This window comes from Pristiophorus japonicus, chromosome 1 (assembly GCF_044704955.1).
Source record: "Pristiophorus japonicus isolate sPriJap1 chromosome 1, sPriJap1.hap1, whole genome shotgun sequence".
NCBI lineage: Eukaryota > Metazoa > Chordata > Chondrichthyes > Pristiophoridae > Pristiophorus > Pristiophorus japonicus.
The window spans coordinates 175,465,551-175,481,247 of record NC_091977.1 but is presented as its reverse complement, the minus strand read 5'-3'; positions in this window follow the sequence as shown (position 1 = coordinate 175,481,247).

The following is a 15,697-nucleotide window of genomic DNA, read 5'->3' as shown; positions in this document are numbered from 1 at the left end:
TTTAGAAAGTTGACAATCATTGCATCCACTCTCTCTATAGCGACCTCTTTCAAAACCCTAGGACATAGGCCCTCAGATCCAGGGGATTTATCGACTTTCAGCCCCATTAATTTCACCAGTACTATTTTTTTACTAATACTAATTTCTTCGAGTTCCTAATTTCTTTGAATTCCTCAAAACTAGACCCTTAGTTTTCCACTATTTTTTTGGGTCTTCTTCTGTGAAGACAGACACAAAGTATTTTTTAAATTTTTCTGCCGTTTCCTTATTCCCCATTATAATATTTCCTCTCTCAACTTGTAAAGGACCCACATTTACTTTTGCTCATCTTTTCCTTTTTACATACCTATAGAAGCCATTTGTGTGTTTTTATGTCTCTCGCTAGTTTACTCTCATATTCTATTTTCCCTTTCTTGATCAATTTCATGGTCCTCGTTTGCTGAATTCTAAAATCCTGCTCTTTTTGGCAACATTATCAGCCTCTTCCTTTGATCTAATATTACCTTCAACTTCTCTTGCTAGCCACAAATGGGCCATTTTTTCTGTGGGGTTTTTGTGCCTTAAAGGAATGTGTGTGCAGTCAATGGCACCCTGCACCATGGGGAAGCCTGCCATCTGTGTAAAACTTGTGCTCGCTCTGCCTGCTTGTCTCTGGCAAAAGTGAATTAGTGAAAATGTTTCTCTATGTATAGAGAACCTCAGTGACATCCCTTATACAGCAATGCACTGCAATCTGCGAGATGTTACTTGTATTTACAGCAGCAGCCAGACACACAAAAGCTAAGAGCCATGGTCTCCTTGACAGCCACAGGAAAGGATGTCCTGGCCCTGCTTTGGGGCTGCAGTTATGACTGCAGTAGTTGGCATTTTCCAGGCACAATCTTTTCTGTGAAATGAAGATGTCTTACGCATGGTTCCTCGCTGAAGTTGAGGGAAGAGAATTGCTCCCTGAAGATCTTCGGAGAATATGGCCTCCTGCTGAGTGCCTACTTCCGACTCATCCTTCTCCCTCTTCGAGCAGCAGGGAGTGCTGCACTGTCGGATGAGACGTTGAACTGAGGCCCCGTCTGCTCTCTCAGGTGGACGTAAAAGATTCCATGGCACTATTTCGAAGAAGAGCAGGGGAGTTATCCCCAGTGTCTGGGCCAATATTTAGCCCTCAATCAACATAACGAAAAACAGATTATCTGGTCATGAGCACATTGCTGTTTGTGTGAGCTTGCTGTGCACAATTTGGCTTCCGCATTTCCGGGAGCTTGCTGTGCGCAAATTGGCTGCCGCGTTTCCTATATTATAACAGTGACTATGCTCCAAAAGTATTTCATTGGCTGTAAAGCGCTTTAAGATGTTCGGTGGTTGTGAAATGCGCTATATAAATCCAAGTCTTTCTTTCTTCTAATTTGCCTGCTTTACAGCTATGGAAAAAGGGAAGCTGATGATCATAGAATTTAGGACAAATGATGTCATCATATTGTAACTCCATGGGAATTTTAACTCCCATCATGAAAGCATTTAGTGAGTGACTGGCCTGTTCGAGAGCAGCAGCTGGAGGTCGAGCTGATTTTAAAGACATGGACTTATTAACATAATTTATGATGGGGCACTGATGCGTGGAACTCCGGCAAATCGAGGACATGCTCACCCCAAATTCCTGCCTCCATTTATATACAAATCCTGATTTCTGCCCCCTCCAATCTTGGGAATTTCAGAGCATTTGCCAAGTAGCCAAGTTACACAAGTGTAAGGTTGCACTCATGTGGGTTGATATTAGGATTACCAATCCTGCTGAACTGCCTGGGAGTCTCCCAGCATGACAGAGGTCTCTCCTGGGCACAGCTGCTAGCAACCTGGGAGAAAGTAGAACTTGCCCACTACATTGACTCAGGGGCCTGATAGATTTCCCACCTCAGCGCTGGACCTGTTCAGTGACATTGCTGCCACAGAGAAACATCTTTTCGCTTGGAGACATAACTAATAACCCTACCACTGAAGCTTGCCTCATAGAGGCTTGAAGAATATTGGGGGATTGCGAGGGGGCAGGGCGGGGGGGGGGGGGGGGGGTGGGGTGCTGTTAATTAAGTAATTTATGGCAAGTTCGGGGTGACCTCCAGAAATGGGAACGGTTGGTGGAGCAACAACCGACCCGTGGGGGTATGGTGGGGGAAGCGAAAGAGAGACAAACTGGGGAAAGGGTGGGAATGAAAAAGGGTAAAAAAGCAGACTGGAGACAGGGAATTGGGTTCATGGAGGGAAGAGAGTGTAACTGGGGGTTGGGGGTCTGGGGGGAGGGAGACAGGTGACTTGGGGTCTTTGAGAGAAAGACTGGGGATCGGGATGGGGAGAGATAGAGATTGGGGATCGAGACGGGAGAGAGGAAGACTGGGGATCAGGATGGGGAGAGAGGGAGACTGGGGATCAGGATGGGGAGAGAGAGAGATTGGGGATTGGGATGGGGAAAAAGGGAGACTGGGGATCGGGACAGAAAAAAAGACTTCGGATAGGGACGGAGAGAGGAGACTTCGGGAATTCAGACTCAGACAGGGAGGAGTGGAGGAGACTTTGGACTGGGAGTTAGGGGAATTAGGGCTCAGGTGGGTGGGAGACAGGGAGATTGGGGGTCGGGGTTCAGGCAGATGCAGAACGAGAGACTGGTAAATTGGCAGTCCTGGGGCTGATCATTTCCTGCAAAGCCGGGTGTAGCAGTAACGTGGTGAGTGGGTGTGATGTTGAGATAGAGGAGCAGCCAGCAGAGGGGTTTTACTCTCGGTAAATTTGGTGGCCATTACAGAAACGTGGTTGCAGGGTGGCCAAGACTGGGAATTAAACATACAGGGGTATCTGACAATTCGGAAAGATAGACAAGAAGGGAAAGGAGGTGGGGTAGCTCTGTTAATAAAGGATGGTATCAGGGCAGCTGTGAGAGACGATATTGGCTCTAATGAACAAAATGTTGAATCATTGTGGGTGGAGATTAGAGATAGTAAAGGGAAAAAGTCACTGGTGGGCGTAGTTTATAGGCCCCCAAATAATAACTTCACGGTGGGGCGGACAATAATCAAGGGAATAATGGAGGCATGTGAAAAAGGAATGGCAGTAATCATGGGGGATTTTAACCAACATATCAATTGGTCAAATCAAATCGCACAGGGTAGCCTTGAGGAGGAATTCATAGAATGCATACGAGATTGTTTCTAAGAACAGTATGTTACAGAACCTACAAGGGAGCAAGCTATCTAAGATCTGGTCCTGTGTAATGAGACAGGAATAATAAACGATCTCCGAGTAAAAGATCCTCTCGGAATGAGTGATCACAGTATGGTTGAATTTGTAATACAGATTGAGGGTGAGGAAGTTGTGTCTCAAATGAGTGTACTATGCTTAAACAAAGGGGACTACAGTGGGATGAGGGCAGTTGGTTAAAGTAGACTGGGAACACAGACTAAACAGTGGCACAATTGAGGAACAGTGGAGGACTTTTAAGGAGCTCTTTCATCGTGCTCAACAAAAATATATTCCAGTGAAAAAGAAGGGCGGTAAGAGAAGGGATAACCAGCCGTGGATAACCAATGAAATAAAGGAGAGTATCAAATTAAAAACCATGCGTATAAGGTGGTCAAGGTGAGTGGGAAACTAGAAGATTGGGAACATTTTAAACGACAGCAAAGAATGACTAAGAAAGCAATAAAGAAAGGAAAGATAGATTACGAAAGTAAACTTGCGCAAAACATAAAAGCAGATAGTAAAAGCTTTTACCGATATATAAAATGGAAAAGAGTGACTAAAGTAAATGTTGGTCCCTTAGAAGATGAGAAGGGGGATTTAATAATGGGAAATGTGGAAATGGCTGAGACCTTCAACAATTATTTTGCTTCGGTCTTCACAGTGGAAGACACAAAAACCATGCCAAAAGTTGCTGGTCACGGGAATGTGGGAAGGGAGGATCTTGAGATAATCACTATCACTAGGGGGGTAGTGCTGGACAGGCTAATGGGACTCAAGGTAGACAAGTCCCCTGGTCCTGATGAAATGCATCCCAGGGTATTAAAAGAGATGGCGGAAGTTATAGCAGATGCATTCGTTATAATCTACCAAAATTCTCTGGACTCTGGGGAGGTACCAGCGGATTGGAAAGCAGCTAATGTAACGCCTCTGTTTAAAAAAGGGGGCAGACAAAAGGCAGGTAACTATAGGCCGGTTAGTTTAACATCTGTAGTGGGGAAAATGCTTGAAGCTATCATTAAGGAAGAAATAGCGGGACATCTCGATAGGAATAGTGCAATCAAGCAGACACAACATGGATTCATGAGGGGGAAATCATGTTTAACTAATTTACTGGAATTCTTTGAGGATATAACAAGCATGGTGGATAGAGGTGTACCGATGGATGTGGTGTATTTAGATTTCCAAAAGGCATTCAATAAGGTGCCACACAAAAGGATATTGCATAAGATAAAAGGTACGTGGAGTCAGAGGAAATGTATTAACATGGATCGAGAATTGGCTGGCTAACAGAAAGCAGAGAGTCGGGATAAATGGGTCCTTTTCGGGTTGGAAATCAGTGGTTAGTGGTGTGCCACAGGGATCGGTGCTGGGACCACAACTGTTTACAATATACATAGATGACCTGGAAGAGGGGACAGAGTGTAGTGTAACAAAATTTGCAGATGACACAAAGATTAGTGGGAAAGTGGGTTGTGTTGAGGACACAGAGAGGATGCAAAGAGATTTAGATAGGTTAAGCGAATGGGCTAAGGTTTGGCAGATGGAATACAATGTCGGGAAATGTGAGGTCATCCACCTTGGGAAAAAACAGTAAAAGGGAATATTATTTGAATGGGAAGAAATTACAACATGCTGCAGTGCAGAGGGATCTGGGGGTCCTTGTGCATGAAACTCTTTTTGGATGAAACTCTTTTAGAGTTTACCTGCAAAAACATAAACATTAAAACCATGCCACCCGACCTGGGTGACACAGCAGACATTTTCAAGGCCCTTTTTTTTTTGGGGCGTTAAAATCAAATTTTTCCAGTGCCCCCTATAAAAGGGGAGGGGGACACTAAAAGCACCGGCAATGAAAACAAATTAAACTTTAAAACGTAAAATCAAATTAAAATTTGGTTGCCGGGCGTGATGATGCACTCCAGTCCCTCCGGTGCCAACCTCTCGTCTTTTTGGATGAATCCCAAAAAGTTAGTTTGCAGGTGCAGCAGGTAATCAGGAAGGTGAATGGAATGTTGGCCTTCATTGCGAGAGGGATGGAGTACAAAAGCAAGGAGGTCCTGCTGCAACTGTACAGGGTATTGGTGAGGCTGCACCTGGAGTACTGCGTGCAGTTTTGGTCACCTTACTTAAGGAAGGATATACTAGCTTTGGAGGGGGTACAGAGATGATTCACTAGGCTGATTCTGGAGATGAGGGGGTTACCTTATGATGATAGATTGAGAAGACTGGGTCTTTACTCGTTGGAGTTCAGCAGGATGAGGGGTGATCTTATGAAAACATTTAAAATAATGAAAGGGCTCGACAAGATAGAGGCAGAGAGGTTGTTTGCACTGGTCGGGGAGACTAGAACGAGGGGGCACAGCCTCAAAACATGGGGGAGCCAATTTAAAACCGAGTTGAGAAGGAATTTCTTCTCCCAGAGGGTTGTGAATCTGTGGAATTCTCTGCCCAAGGAAGCAGTTGAGGCTAGCTCATTGAATGTATTCAAATCACAGATCGATAGATTTTTAATCAATAAGGGAATTAAGGGTTATGGGGAGCGGGCGGGTAAGTGGAGCTGAGTCCACGGCCAGATCAGCCATGATCTTTTTGAATGGCGGAGCAGGCTCAAGGGGCTAGATGGCCTACTCCTGTTCCTAATTCTTATGTTCTTATGTTCTTATGTAAATTGTGAAAGATTGGGCGGGAATTATTACTTCTCGATGCACTGGGAATGGGGTTGGGGGTAGGGATGGAGGGGCTGGACCGGTCGTGCGTGGGGAACCCAGATGTTGCTGTGGAGGTTTAACTCTACAACATGAGAGTCTTGGCCCTGACAGGCTTGGCTTACAGTCGGGTGATAACAGGACCAGGTAGGTCCGATCCTCGATCCTGGTGCCCCGGAGGGCGGGTCCGATCCTAAAGGAATGTCTGATTCCGAGACCAGGGAGGGTATGGGGGGGGGTCCGATCTCTGACACCAGGCACGAGGAGGGGGAACACGCTTGGAATTTTTGCTCATTTAACCCCCCACCCTTACCCACTCTCACCCATGTTAAAATTCTTGGCCCTAATCATCTCCTTTTCACCGTAGATGTCCCATCCCTCCACACTTCCATCCTCGTTCAGGACGGCCTGAGGAAACTCCACTTCTTTTTTGAACAGAGGTCCAACCAGTCTCCATCTGACAGCATCCTCCTCCACCTGGCTAAAATTGTTCTCACATTGAACAGCGTCTCATTTGACTCCACTCACTTTCTCCAAATATAACGTGTTGCTAAGGGAACATGCACTGGTCTTAGCCAATGTTCACGTTAAGTTGTGCGGTTGTGCAGCACTCTGGAGGTCCTGTGCAGGCTGCTTACTGGCTTGACAATGGGAAAAAACATGCATGCGAGGAAATTTGAATGGGCTGTGCTGCCCTTAAAAGGGCCGCGTACCACCCTAATTGAAAGGGAATATCGGTCCTAGCTATGTCTGCCTTTTCGTGGGATATGTGGAACATTTATTGTTCCAGTCCTACTCTGGTTTCTTCCATCATCTCCTTTTCCCTTACATTAATGACTGTATTGGTGGCGTTTCCTGCTCACACCCAGAGCTGGAAAATGTCATCAATTTTGCTACCAGTTTCCACTTTCCCTCACCTTCACATGGTTATCTCCGACTCTTCCCTTCCTCAACCCGTCTGTCTGCATTTCTTGGAATAGGCTTTGGACCAATATCCACTATAAGCCCACTGACTCCCACAGCTACCTTGACTACATTTCTTCCCACCCTGCTTCTTGTAAGGACTTATTATTCTATTCTCCCAGTTTCTCTGTCTCCTTCGCTTATGACAATGCCAACTTCCATACCAGTTCGTCCGATGCGTCTTCCTTTTTCCTCAACCGAGGATTTCCCTCCACCGCAGCTTACAGGACCCTCGACCATGTCTGTTCCATTTCCTACATTTCTGCTCCACCCCTTCCTCTCGCTCCCAGAACTATGAAAGGGCCCCCCTTGTCCTCACCTTCCACCCCAACAGCCTCCACATTCAATGGCTCATCCTCTGTCTTTTCCGCCACCTCAAGCGTGATCCCACCACCAACAAATCTTCCGCTCCCTTTCAGGATTCTGAAAGGACTGTTCTCTCCGTGACACCATTGTCCACTCCTCTATCACCTCCAACACCCCGTCTCCTTCGCACAGCACCTTCCTGTGCAAGAGTAGGAGCAATGGTCCCCTAAGTTTTTGGGGTGCACGGGCCACTTAAGGTGCTGCATGCCCATTCACAGTATCGTGCATGTGGGAAATTTAACATGGGAAAAGCCGGTCGCAGAGATCTGCACAGTCGCTCTAAGAGGGAATGTTGCACAGGACCTGCACTTTAAGCTCCTCCGTTCCCACTGTTCAGGGCCCAAACACTCCTTCCAGGGGAAACGACGATTTACTTGTAATTCTTTCAATTTAGTATACTGCATTCGCTGCTCCCAATGTGGTCTCCTCTACATTTGGGAGACCAAACGGAGATTGGGTGAATGCTTTGCAGAACACCTCCATCTGTCTGCAAGTGAGACCCCGAGCTTCGGGTCACCTGTCACTTTAATTCTCCGCTCCACTCTCACTCTGATCACTCCATCCTTGGCTTCCTACACTGTTCCAATGAAGCTCAACATAACCTCGAGAAACAGCACCTCATCATTTGATTAGACACTTTACAGCCTTCTGGACAACACTGAGTTCAACATTTCAGATCATTACCTCGGCCCCATTTTTTCCAGACGGCATCTGTTGATGATTCTGCTATTCCCATTCACACCTCTTCTAGACTCATCTTTTGTTTCTTTACTTGTCCCATAATTACACCCTTTGCCTTGCATCATTGTACTAGGGAACATAGTTTAAGAATAAGGGGTCACCCATTTAGAACTGAGATGAGGAGTAATTTATTCTCTCAGAGGGTTGTAAATCTGTGGAATTCTCTGCCCCAGAATGCTGTGGAGGCTGGGTCATTGAATATATTTAAGGTGGAGATTTTTGAACGATAAGGGAATGAAGGGCTATTGGGAGCGGGCAGGGAAGTGGAGCAGAGCTCAAGATCAGATCAGCCATGATCTTATTAAATGCCGGAGCAGGTTCGCGGGGCCAAATGGCATACTCCTGCTCGTATTTCATATGTTCTTTTGTCATTTAATCTCTCCTGCCTTCCACCCTATCACAGACCTCTCCTTTCTCCCCTCCCCACTTGCCCTGCCTCGGCACTTGCTGAAAACTGGCTACATCTCTAACTTATTCCTGTTCTGACCAAACCTCTTCATCCTGACACTTAACTCTGTGCCTCTCTCCACAGATGCTGCCTCACCTGCTGAGTATTTTCAGCATTTTCTGTTTTCATTTAAAATTCCCCCATTGTTTCCACCGGTGGGCGAATGATTTGGCAGCTCTACGTACAACCGCTGCTGGCACACAACCATGAGCAACTACACTCAACTGCCCCACTTTTAGCAAATACGATGTAAAAGCAATTAATATTTGTAAACTGCGGGGCACTTGACATGTGATCGAGCTTCATGGAATTCCTCTAAGCAAAGTTGATAATGGAAAAATGATGCATGTAATCCTGAACCTTTACATGTGCAAAGTTAGAACTCGTTTAATTTTGCCAACTTAACTCTGACTCGTATTAACAAAAAAGTTAAAATGTAGTTTTGGAGAACACTTCCAGCCTTTATGTCCCCCAGATTTATAACAGCAACATCTGGCAGACGGGATCTCCAGGGAACCGCACACACAAGTTGTGGGTTTTTAAAGGAGACACTTTCGAGTTAGATCTCTTTGCATTGCGAGACATACCTACCTTTTCCGATGAGCAGGAACTTGTGCTTGAAGTATCTGAGCAGCTGACTGTAGTCCCGAGTGTTGCTGGAGTTGGAGTCAGAGGTCTCCAGCTCGGTCCAGTGAACGTACGCCTGCCCTTTAGCGTGGATTTTAAGAGCTTTCACCTCGATCTGAGCTGTGACCTCCACCACGATCCGCCCAGAGACCCATTCCCCGCTGGTGTAAACGGGGATGTTGTTGTCAACAGCACGGTCGTAGAGTATTGTAAAACTCTTCACTTTGCCCATCACCGTGGTCAATGCACACAGACTGTGGTACAAGACTGCGGCACAAGTGACACTATTGCCCCTGCCGATCGGTGCAATGTGAGACGGGTTTGGGATGTTCAGAGAAGGACACACCCACCACCTCCCTCTTTAGGGTTTTGCAACAAACAGAAGTTGGCTCTGCTTCCGTTCTGAGAAGCGGATTACAGTACTGAAGGGTCATTTAACAAAACACACGCACAGCGGCTCAAGCTCACTGAGGGAGGAAAACAATCTGTCTTTTCATAAATAGAGAGAATGCTGGAAATACTCAGCAGCTCAAGCAACAAATCGAGAGAAGTAAAGTTAACGTTTCAAGGCGAAGACCTTTCATCAAAACTTTTTAGGCTCTGTCATTTTACAACATCCGCTTCCTCGTTTTACAAAAAGGGGGTTAAAATTGCATAACCCCCGAAAACGGGTGTGGGGATCATGATATGCGATTAACGAACAGCTATTCATTAAATTGGTGCTGCCTGCTGGTTATAATGCTTGCTGTGTGCAGCCAGTGCTCCCCATGCTGTTCATTGGCTGCACGCAGCACCGCCAGGGGCGCGACAAAGTGAGTGGCGAGTGCTACTTATGGCTGCAGGAAATGGTGGGAGCCCTTTGAAAAGTGAATCTGTACTGTGATACTTTAAGAAATGTATGAACATGCTATTCAATTCACATCACATTACCCAAACAGATTGCAGGACACTCACTGACACGCATCCCTCTTTCTTGCAAGGGAAGGTGGCACAGAACAGACGGCAGCAGGAAAGAACTGGAGGAGGACAAGCTCACCTGCATGTTTTAACTCCCATGGAGGAGACAGTGTTGGCCATCATGGGAAGGGACATCGCTGAGGCTGTGGCAACTGGTGGGACAAGAGGGATCAAAGATGAGGATATCTGCATGCTTATTCCTCCTCTCTCTGCCGTAAGCGCACACTTCTTACTTTCTCCTCGCCTCTACCCTCACCATAACCCAACAATTGCCCCTTTTTCATGTCAGATACCCAAGAACTGGAACCTTCCCTGTCAGAAGAGACAGAGAAAGAAGACAGTGAAGATGAAGACATCATCACTCAATCTTACACTCACAGTCACTGGCTCAGAGACTGACACTGCATGTATTTTAGAAGTTAGGATAGAGGATTGATCTTCATGTGGTGAGACACCGGGCATAAGTGTGTGGGAACCAGGGTTGGGGCAAAGGGTCATGCAGGTGCCACCTCACCAGAGGGCAAGATCGTACACTAGTTCTGTTGCAGAGGAGTCAGGTCAGGATTTTGATGGGCCAGGTTACAGAAGGTGGCTGAAAGGTATATAATACTAAATGCGTGGTACACTGTAAAGCCTGCTCACAATGTCAAGGAGCATGGACTGTTCCAGTGCCAACTTGGTGCAGAGCTTGGAGCCCATCCTTTCCAGCATGGAATGGACGGTTACCTTCATCAGCACACCTGTGGAACGCACCATGATGCAGCGTGTGATTGCTGATGTCACAGCTTCCATTGTAGCACAAACAGCTTCCATCAAAGGTCTGTGCGTTGTAGTGGAAGCTCAGTCTGCTGCCATTGTGGCTCTGGATACCACTGTCCAAAGGGGCTTCAAGTGCCACACAGTAATCCACCAATCTGTCCTGCAGCAGATTGCTGAGGCACCACCCCGGGGGAGTGACTCCATGGAACACAATCCTGTTGTCCTCTCTCAGGATGACAGCATTTCTGCTCCCACCCCTGCCACTCCATCAAATCCCTTACTGTTGCCTATCAGACAGCCAGCCCAGACTGCTGCGTACCAGGCAGAGATGGAACACTAGTCTGAGGCTGGACCCTTTAGGCCCAGAGCTGCTCGAGGTCACCCTCCAAGGCAATCTGCGGTTTTCTCAATTGAAGGTCATAAAGCGTTCCACCAGCCTTGCTGCATCCAATGAAAAAGCACTTCGAAAGAGCACGAGGATAGGCAACGGCACATGGAAGACAGGCACGAAGGGAATGCACAAGGGTGATTATTTTATTTTTGTATCCATTATGTAATGAGTACAATTATAAAATTGGATTGGAACGTGCATTTTCTGATAGCTTTTATTTTAATATTGTCAGGAAGAGTACAATGTGATGGTCAGTGATAAAGGAAAGATAAGAAGTGTGGGACTGTTGGTGAACGGGGAGGTGTGGAGTCATGAGTCATGTTATGGGTGGATAACACTTGTCTCTCAGTAACCACCCTTTGACTTGCTATGGTGGGCCAGATACAGATGGCATGGAAAACTGCTGTAAAGTAAAGGAATCGTGATTACTGCCAAGATAATGGGTATTCACTTGCATGATTTGCTGCCTGTGCTCACGCACCAGCTGGATTGTTGGGGTAGTGGAATCTCTGGTACATGGCCGAGTACACATGAGGCACACACAAACATGAGAAATAGGAGCAAGAGTAGGCCATTCGGCCCCTCGAGCCTGCTCCACTGTTCAATATCATGGCTGATCTTCTACCTCAAGTCCACTTTACTGCACTATCACCATATCCCTCGATTCTCTTAATATCCAAAAATCTATTGATCTCTATCTTGAATATACTCAACGACTGAGCCTCCACAGCCCTCTGGGGTAGAGAATTCCAAAGATTCACCACCTGCTGAATGAAGAAGTTTCTCCGCATCTCAGTCCTAAATGGCTGACCCCTTATTCTGAGACTGAGACCACTGGTTCTAGAGTCCCCAGTCATGGGAAACATCGTCCCTGCATCGACCTTGTTAAGCCCAGTAAGAATTTTGTATGTTTCAATGACATCACCTCTCATTCTTCTAAACTCCAGAGAATATAGGCCGAGTTTACTCAATCTCTCCTCATAGGACAATCCCCGCATCCCAAGAATCAGTCTGGTGAACCTTTGTTGCACTCCCTCTATGGCAAGTATATCCTTCCTTAGTTAAGGAGACCAAAACTGTGCACAATACTCCAGGTGTGGTCTCACCAGGGCCCTATATAAGTGCAGTAAGACATCTTTACTCTTATACTCAAACCATCTTGCAATAAAGGCCAATATTTGCTTTCTTCATTGCTTGCTGTGCCTACGTGTTAACTTTCAGTGATTCGTGGACAAGGACACCCAGGTCCCTCTGAATACCAACATTTCCCAATCTCTCACCATTTAAAAAATACTCTTCTTTTCTATTTTTCCTACCAAAGTGGATAACTTCACATTTCTCCACATTATATTAAGAACATAAGAAAATAAGAAATAGGAACAGGAGTAGGCCATATGGCCCCTCGAGCCTGCTCCGCCATTCAGTAAGATCATGGCTGATCTGATCATGAACTCAACTCCACTTCCCCGCCCGCTCCCCATAACCTCTTATCTCCTTACCGTTTAAGAAACTGTCTGCTTCTGTCTTAAATTTATTCAATGTCCCAGCTTCCACAGCTCTTTAAGGCAGCAAATTCCACATATTTACAACCCTCGGAGAGAAGAAATTTCTCCTCATCTCTGCTTTAAATGGGCGGCCCCTTATTCTAAGATCATGCCCTCTAGTTCTAATCTCCCCCATCAGTGGAAACATCCTCTCTGCATCCACCTTGTCAAGCCCCCTCATAATCTTATACATTTCGATAAGATCACCTCTCGTTCTTCTGAATTCCAATGAGTAAAGGCCCAACCTACTCAACCTTTCCTCATAAATCAATCCCCTCATCTCTGGAATCAACCTAGTGAACCTTCATTGTGAGGCTGTCCTGGGCATCCCAATACACTGTGTAACTGTAGCAAGACTTCCCTGCATTTATACTCCATCCCCTTTGCAATAAAGGCCAAGATTCCATTGGCCTTCCTGATCACTTGCTGTACCTGCATACTATTCTTTTGTGTTTCATGCACAAGTACCCCCAGGTCCTGCTGTACTGTGGCACTTTGCAATCTTTCTCCATATTCAATGTGGCATGTTCTTGCCCACTCACTTAGCCTGTCTATGTCCCCTTGAAACCTCTTTGCTTCCTCCTCACAACTTATATTCCCATCTAGCTTTGCATCATCAGTAAACTTGGTTTTATTACATTTGGTCCCCTCATCCAAATCATTGATATAGATTGTGAATTGCTGAGGTCCAATCACTGATCTTTGTGGTACCCCACTAGTTATAGTCTGCCAACCTGAAAAGAACCCGTTTATTCCTACTCTCTGTTTTCTGTCCGTTAACCAATCCTCAATCCATTCTCGTATATTTCCCCCAATCCTAAGAGCCCTAATTCTGTTTAATAACCTCTTGTGTGTACCTTTTCGAATGCCTTCTGAAAATCCTAATACACCGTATCCACTCATTGCCCCCTTATCTATTCTGCCAATTAGAACCTCAAAAAACTCCAACAGATTTGTTAAACATGATATCCCTTTCATAAATGCGTGTTGACTCTGTCCAATCCTATTAGTATTTTCTAAGTGCCCTGTTACCACATCCTTAATAAGAGTCTAGCATGATGTCAGGTTAACTGGTTTGTAGTTCCCTGTTTTCTCTCTCCCTCTTTTCTTAAATAGTAGGGTTACATTTGATACCTTCCAATCTACGAGAACAGTTCTAGAATGTACAGAATTTAGAAAGTTGACAATCATTGCATCCACTATCTCTACAGCCACCTCTTTCAAAACCCGAGGAAATAGGCCCTCAGATCCAGGGGTTTTATCGACTTTCAGCCCCATTAATTTCACCAGTACTATTTTTTTACTAATACAAATTTCTTTGAGTTCCTAATTTCTTTGAATTCCTCAAAACTAGACCCTTAGTTTTCCACTATTTTTTTTGCATCTTCTTCTGTGAAGACAGACACCGTATTTTTAAAATTTTTCTGCCGTTTCCTTATTCCCCATTATAATTTCTCCTGTCTCAGCTTGGCTTGTAAAGGATCCACATTTACTTTTGCTCATCTTTTCCTTTTTACATACCTATAGAAGCCATTAGTGTGTTTTTATGTCTCTCGCTAGTTTACTCTCATATTCTATTTTCCCTTTCTTGATCAATTTCATGGTCCTCGTTTGCTGAAATCTAAAATCCTCCCAATCGTCAGGCTTACTGCTCTTTTTGGCAACATTATCAGCCTCTTCCTTTGATCTAATATTACTTTCAACTTCTCTTGTTAGCCACAGATGGGCCACTTTTTCTGTGGGGTTTTTGTGCCTTAAAGGAATGTGTGTGCAGTCAATGGCACCCTGCACCATGGGGCAGCCTGCCATCTGTGTAAAACGTGTGCTCGCTCTGCCTGCTTGTCTCTGGAAAAAATGAATGAGTGAAAATGTTTCTCTATGTATAGAGAACCTCAGTGGCATCCCTTATACAGCAATGCACTGCAATCTGCGAGATGTTACTTATATTTACAGCAGCAGCCAGACACACAAAAGCTAAGAGCCATGGTCTCCTTGACAGCCACAGGAAAGGATGTCCTGGCCCTGCTTTGGGGCTGCAGTTGTGACTGCGGTAGTTGGCATTTTCCAGGCACAATCTTTTCTGTGAAATGAAGATGTCTTACGCATGGTTCCTCGCTGAAGTTGAGGTAAGAGAATTGCTCCCTGAAGATCTTCGGAGAATATGGCCTCCTGCTGAGTGCCTACTTCCTACTCATCCTTCTCCCTCTTCGAGCAGCAGGGAGTGCTGCACTGTCGGATGAGACATTAAACTGAGGCCCCGTCTGCTCTCTCAAGTGGATGTAAAAGATTCCATGGCACTATTTCGAAGAAGAGCAGGGGAGTTATCCCCAGTCTGGGCCAATATTTAGCCCTCAATCAACATAACGAAAAATAGATTATCTGGTCATGAGCACATTGCTGTTTGTGTGAGCTTGCTGTGCACAATTTGGCTTCCGCATTTCCGGGAGCTTGCTGTGCGCAAATTGGCTGCCGCGTTTCCTATATTATAACAGTGACTATGCTCCAAAAGTATTTCATTGGCTGTAAAGCGCTTTAAGATGTTCGGTGGTTGTGAAATGCGCTATATAAATCCAAGTCTTTCTTTCTTCTAATTTGCCTGCTATACAGCTATGGAAAAAGGGAAGCTGATGATCATAGAATTTAGGACAAATGATGTCATCATATTGTAACTCCATGGGAATTTTAACTCCCATCATGAAAGCATCTAGTGAGTGACTGGCCTGTACGAGAGCAGCAGCTCTTGGTCCAGCTGATTTTAAAGACATGGACTTATTAACATAATTTATAATGGGGCGTTATTGCCTGGAACTCCGGCAGAGCTAGGGCATGCTCACCCCAAATTCCTGCCTCCATTTATATACAAATCCTGATTTCTGCCCACTCCAATCTGAGGAATTTCAGAGCATTTGCCAAGCAGCCAAATGGCCTGAGGAAACTCCACTTCTTTTTTGAACAGAGACCCAACCAGTCTCCA